Below are 6,041 nucleotides of genomic sequence, written 5' to 3'. Positions count from 1 at the left end.
CGGTGTGCTCTGCGGACCCGCCAGTGCCGGGCGGGCCGGCCAGGTTTAGCAGGAAGAAGCGCCACAGCCGTGCTGTAGGGCTTCCGTGTCACTGGAAACCTACTTCCGATTTCAAAAGGGAAATGAAGTCTAGGAGCCTCTTTCTTAACCAATCCCCGGAAATCTCAGGCCCGCGACACGGGAGAAGCCAGAGCTCCTTCCTTCCTGGTTCCGAAGTGGCGTCTGGGTCTTACACCGCCGTTAGCCATTTCTCCACTTGTGGTTTGTAGCTTCCTTTAAGAGCTCTGTGCCCACTCTTGTATTCGTGGTTTACTTATTTTGGCCAGTCTTGTTCTTGCCCCCTGGGGTATGGCGGAAACTGGTGAGGGAAGAGGGTAGTGGGGAAGACCCCAGAGGAGACCCGATTCTTGTCGCGTGGTTGAATAAGTGGGCAAGTTACCATCTTTCAAAATGTATTTCCTCGTGGGTAGAATGGCGATAATATCCCTCATCTCTATGAAATGTGAGAATTAAAGTGAAATAAGTATGGAAAGTGCTCATGACATTAAGCAGGTCCCCGTTGAAACAGAAGTCCCCAAAGTTAGCTATGGTAACTAGAATCCAGCCGAATTCCTGCCAGGTGCAGCAGGCCTGAGTCTCTCCAAATCCCTATTCCTGCCCCAGGTCGATCACTTCACAGCCTTCGGATGTTGGATTCCTTTCCCCTGACACTCTTTCATTTCCAATTTCTGCTGGAAGACAATCCTCCACATGCCTTATGTTCTTGTATGCCAGCTGAACACCGACTGCCTTTTTTGGGCTATCTCTTTTCTGGGATGTTTCTGTGATCAACAGCCTTGGGAGGCAGAAATAATGTCTCCCTCCAGGCAAAGATCTGGCAACCTTACTCCTCATTATAAAAGATTCAGTTTCCCTAAACTTCCTCCAGTGGCCCACATCACATAGGCTTGTAGGAATTAAGGCTCAGGAAACTGGCCCAAATGGCAATAACCTGGCTACTGTTATTGCAGTTAGTAATAAACTGTCCTTTGCCTCTGATTCAGGAGTCTCATTTACCAGAATTCATGAAACTGTGGCATGCTAATTTGTTAGCTTGCCAGTAGGCTAAAAATCTCAGACCCTTTAGAGTTTCTGACAATTTCCTTACAAACTTTCCTTCAGAGTAGTCCTTCCCCCGCAATGCCAAAAGGATGGATGCCACTAATTTTTACTGCCTTCTGTAGTGTTTCTTACCCATGAGCAGTGGTCCTCCTACAGTCACTTGGGGAGCAAAGCACAGATTCTTGAGCCCACATTGCCTCTCTTGGGAAAAATCCCCGGAATCTGCATTTTCACACAACTTCCAGGTGATTCTCAGGAACACTTGTACTGTTTGTTTATTGAGGGGGAGGTAGTTAGGTTTCTTCATTGATTTCTGCTTGGAGGAGGTACTGAGGATTGAACCCCTAACCTCTTGGTCGCTGAGCATGCGCTCTACCACTTGAGCTGTACCCTTCCCCCAGGAACAGCAAAGTTGGAGACCCCTTGCTCTAGATCTGCTCATGCAACAAGAAGGTCTCCAGTTAGGCTAACTGGTTCAGAAATTAACCTTAGAGGCAATACCCGAAAAGGCCACAAGATGGGGCAAATAACCCCACATCCCAGGCACCTCCCTGGAAAATCTGGTCTCATTTTCTTTCGCTGTTTTATCTGTGTCCCAGTTGCTCTGTGAATCTGTTTTGCTATCTATGTGTTTTCCTCCTGCTCTTATGATTTTACTTATTTGTTTTGTTGTTTTTACTCCCGCTGTCTGAGTAGGACCACAAATCCAAACAAGGACAAAGAGTAGAAATTAACAATTGTATCCTTTTCCCCTTTAAGTAGAATACAAAGGTTAACATTAAACCAGCAAGGTCCGCTAGTATTTCTGGAAATCCGGAAAGGACTTGGTTCTGTTCCAAGCTCCACCACTAGCCAGGGGCATAACCTGTGGCATATAACCTCACTTTTCTTAACTTCCTTTTCCTCAACTGTAAAAGGAGAGGTTGGACTAATTGCTCCAAATTCTTACCAGCTCAGACACTCTGAAGTTTTTTTATTCTTTGCATAATTTCAGTAAAAAGGGTGACTAAGACTTACCCAGAGACCAGGAAAGAGAAGTCTTGGTGATTGTAACTAATCTGTCACCATCTTCTGTTTCTTCTTCCAGTAGGAAGAACCTTCTTCTCTGAAGTTCAGGTCCCCTGTCTACCACTTAAATTCTTGTATAAGTCGACTGGCAGTTCTCACTGCTCTAACTTGCCCCTTCCATCCCCAGGCATCCTTGCCAGGCACCACCACATTTCCAAACCCCCTGTTAGCACCATATACACTTATATAAGGAATAACAACTATTTCTTAAATGTTGTATTAGGAAAAATAAAATTCCTAGGTGCTGGAAGAAAAATGCCCCCCCTTTAAAGCAGTTGACTAGATCATGTCTACTGCAAATAAAAAACAGAGATTGTTAGATTAGATAAAAAAGCAAGACCCAACTATATGCTGCCTAAAACAACCCACTTTAAATAGAAGCCTACAGATAAGTTAAAATGAAAGGATAGAAAAAGATATACCACACTAAAACGAATCAAAGAAAGCTGGGGTAGCCCTATTAATAATATCAGATTTCATATCAAAGCAGATTTCATATCAACGAATATTATGGGGACAAGGGGGAAGACTGCCATAGTCGGCAGTTGCAGGGATGGCAGTAGCAAGAACCATTTTCAGCTCAACCAGAGATGCAGACATGCTTGAACTTGTCCAGCAGCCTTACCAAGGATATGTTTGAGGAAATTACTGTAGTCTGATGCTTTATGTAGGACACAGTGTTGGCTTAGGCCTTCTCGGAGGTCTACACTGTGGCAAAAAGGAGGGTGGGAGCTCTGAGTTTGTTTGACAAATGCAGGGAGAGCTTCCATAAGAAATGGTGCTTAATGCAAGTGACTAGGCAGACACCTAGGGTAGTAAATCAGCTGCCTCTGGATGGGATTTGGTTGCAGACATCTTGTATTTGATCCATATGCTTGTTTTTTTTTTTTCCTCTGTATCAGTTAGGATCTTCTAAGCTGCGTCTTTTAAATTGCAACTCAAAATGCTTAAACAATAAGAGGATGGATGATCTCACATAATGGAAAGTCTGGAGGCAAGAAGGTCGTGTCCAACCCAGTGGCACTGAGACCCCAGATTCTTTCCAGCTTTCTGGTCTTCGGCTGCCTTTTGGTTGGAAAATGACTGCAGCCACTCCAGGCATCTTATCTTGGTGTAAATCAGCGTCCAGAAGTGGGATAGGGTTATTGTGCAGCCCACCCCCAGAACTTCCATCTCGCAAAACTGAAACTCCAAACCCATTAAACGAGTGCCTCTTCCTCCTTTCCCCAGCTTCTTCCTGGCCACCACCAGTCGGCTTTCTGTCCCTGAGAATTTGACTCCTCCAGACACCACATGCAAGTGGAATCAAATCTTATTTGTTTTTGTGACTTTTATGCTTATTTCACCAAGCAGAACGTCCTCAAAGTTCGTCCATGTTGTGACATACCTTAGAGCTTTCCTCCGTTTTTTAAAGCTGGATAACATTCCACTGTATGTTTACACCGCAGTTTTGTTTACCCATTCAGCCATCGGTGGACATTTGGGTTGCTCCCACTTCATGGCTATTGTGAATGATGCTGCTGTGAACATGGGTGCACAATATCTCTTCAAGACCGTGCTTTCAGTTATTTTGGGAACATACCCAGAGATGGAATCTCTGGATCTATTTTTACTGTTTTGAGGAACTGACGCACTGTTTTCTACAACAGACGCACCATCTTACAGTCCCACCAGTAGTGCACAAGGGTTCCAGTTTCTCCACATCCTGCCCAACACTTGCTATTTTCTTTATTTTCTTTTTCTTCTTCTTCTTCTTTTTTTTTTATTTTTTCTGTTTTTGTTGCAAGCATCCAAATAGATGTGAGGTGATATCTCTGTGTGGTTTTGATTTGCATTTCCCTAATGATTAGTGATGTCAAACATCTTTTCATGTGCTTCTTGGCCATTTGGATATCATCTTTAGAGAAATGTCTACTCAGTCCTTTGCCCCCTTTTAAATCAAGTCTTCTTTTGTTATTGTTGTTGAGTTGTATTAGTTCTTTATATATTCTGGATACTAGCTTCGTACGAGGCAGGTAATCGGCAAGTATTTTCTCCCGTGCCCTAGGTGCCTTTATGTTTTGTTGCCATTCATTCTCACTTTGCTGCACAGAAATTTTTTATTTTGATGGAGTCCCATTTACCTCTTTTTTTTTTTTGCCTGTGCTTTTTAAAAAACACCTTTATTGTGGTGTAATTCCTGTACAGTAAACTACACATATTTCAGATGTACAATTTGATGAATTTTGATAGATGTCTACACCTATGAAACCACCACCACACCACAGTCAAGATAGCTGACATTTCCATCACTCCCCAAGAGGTGCAAATTTCGAACTCCCCATTTATCCACTGGTAACCATAAGTTTGTTCTCTATGTCTGTGAGTCTGTTTCTGTTTTGTAGATAAGTTCTATTGTGTCCTTTTTTTTTTTTTTTTTTTTTTTAGATTCCACATATAAGCAATATCATGGCATTTTTCTTTCTCTTTCTGGTTTACTTCACTTAGAACGACAGTCTCCAGGTTTATCCATGTTGCTGCAAATGGCATTATTTTATTTGCTTGTGCTTTTGACGTCATATCTAAGAAACCATTGCCAATGTCATGAAGCTTTTTCTCTATGTTTTCTTCTAAGAAATTTAAAGTTTTAGGTCTCATGTAGGTCTTCAGCCCATGTTCAGTTAATTTATATATGGTGTAAGGGAAGGGTCCAGCTTCCTTCTTTTGCATGTGGATATCCAGTTTTCCCACCACCGTTTGTTGAAGGGACTGTCCCTTCTCCCTTGAGTGGTCCTGGCACCCTTGTTGACGATCATTTGACCATATACACAGGTTCATTTCTGGACTCCCTATTGCATTGGTCTATATATCTGTCTTTATGCCGGGACCACACTGTTTTGATTACTGCAGCTTTATAATAACTTTTGAAATCAGGACATGTGGGACCTCCAACACTGTTTTTCTTTTTCAAGATTATTTTGACCATTGGGGTCCATTGAGATTCCGTATGAATTTTAAGATGGTTTTTTTTTCTATTTCTGCAGTGAGTGGTGTTTGGATTTTTGTGGGGGTTGCATTAAATTTGTGGATCACTTGGAGCAGTATTGACATCTCCACAGTACTGTCTTCTAATCCGTGAGCGCAGGCTATCTTTCCATTTATTTGTGTCCTACCGTTTCTTTCAGCAGTGTTTTACAGTTTTCAGTGTAAAACCCTTTCGCCTCCATTTTGTTCTTTTTGATACTATTGTAAATGGAAATATGTTCTTAATTTCCTTTACGGAGAGTCACTGCCTGCCTCTGCTGTTACGGAAGGGAAGATTGGTTATCTTGTTACTTTAAGCTCCCTCTCCTGCATGACCGGAGACTTTTGAACTGAATGACAGCTGCTCCTGTAGTGGGGACATTTGTTCCTGCTTTGTCACCACCCCTATCCAGCCAGCTTCCCTTGCGCTCCCCGCCTTGCCTCTGTGAGCTTCGGGGGCTTTGACCCCTTGTTGTGTGCCCCCGGTGAGGGCTGCACGCTGCTGCTACTCATTGTGAAGGAGCGAGGGTGGTAAATTACTCCAGTCCAGCCTGGCAACTGGACAGGTTGACAAAATGAAATCTAAGCTAATGTTCGTGTTCTTGAAATTTATCTTTTTTAAAAAATGTATTCCACTATTGATTTATTTATTTTTGTATTTTTAAGGGGGAGGTAGTTTAGGTTTATTTATTTATTTTTAGAGGAGGTCCTGGGGATTAAACGCAGGGCCTCGGGCACATTACTCATGCATTCTACCACTGAGCTATACCCTCCCTCCTGAAATTTATCTTCAAGCACTGAATGATTTTATGACAAACATTTTTAAAAGAAAATTTTTGGAAATACATTGTGTGCTTTTTTTCCCCCCT

At 42.6% G+C, this 6,041-nt stretch overlaps 1 protein-coding gene across 8 annotated transcripts in view; it reads left to right on the top strand.

Moving 5' to 3' along the window:
- The first annotated feature begins 141 nt into the window (after window positions 1-141).
- Window positions 142-6,041, top strand: part of PTK2B (protein tyrosine kinase 2 beta) — a 127,791-nt gene continuing 121,891 nt past the window's right edge. For 3 of the 8 annotated variants that reach the window (XR_004316418.1, XR_004316419.1, XM_032470969.1), the window contains exon 1: window positions 160-261. The gene's annotated coding sequence lies outside the window, so the exon portion shown is untranslated. Of the gene's footprint in view, window positions 262-6,041 lie in introns of all 8 variants that reach the window. The other 5 variants (XM_032470965.1, XM_032470966.1, XM_032470967.1 and 2 more) reach the window with 3 other exon arrangements.

This window comes from Camelus ferus, chromosome 31, assembly GCF_009834535.1.
Source record: "Camelus ferus isolate YT-003-E chromosome 31, BCGSAC_Cfer_1.0, whole genome shotgun sequence".
Classification (NCBI taxonomy): Eukaryota; Metazoa; Chordata; class Mammalia; order Artiodactyla; family Camelidae; genus Camelus; species Camelus ferus.
The sequence above is the reverse complement of the archived record's forward strand: the minus strand, read 5'-3'. Positions and strand labels throughout refer to the sequence as shown.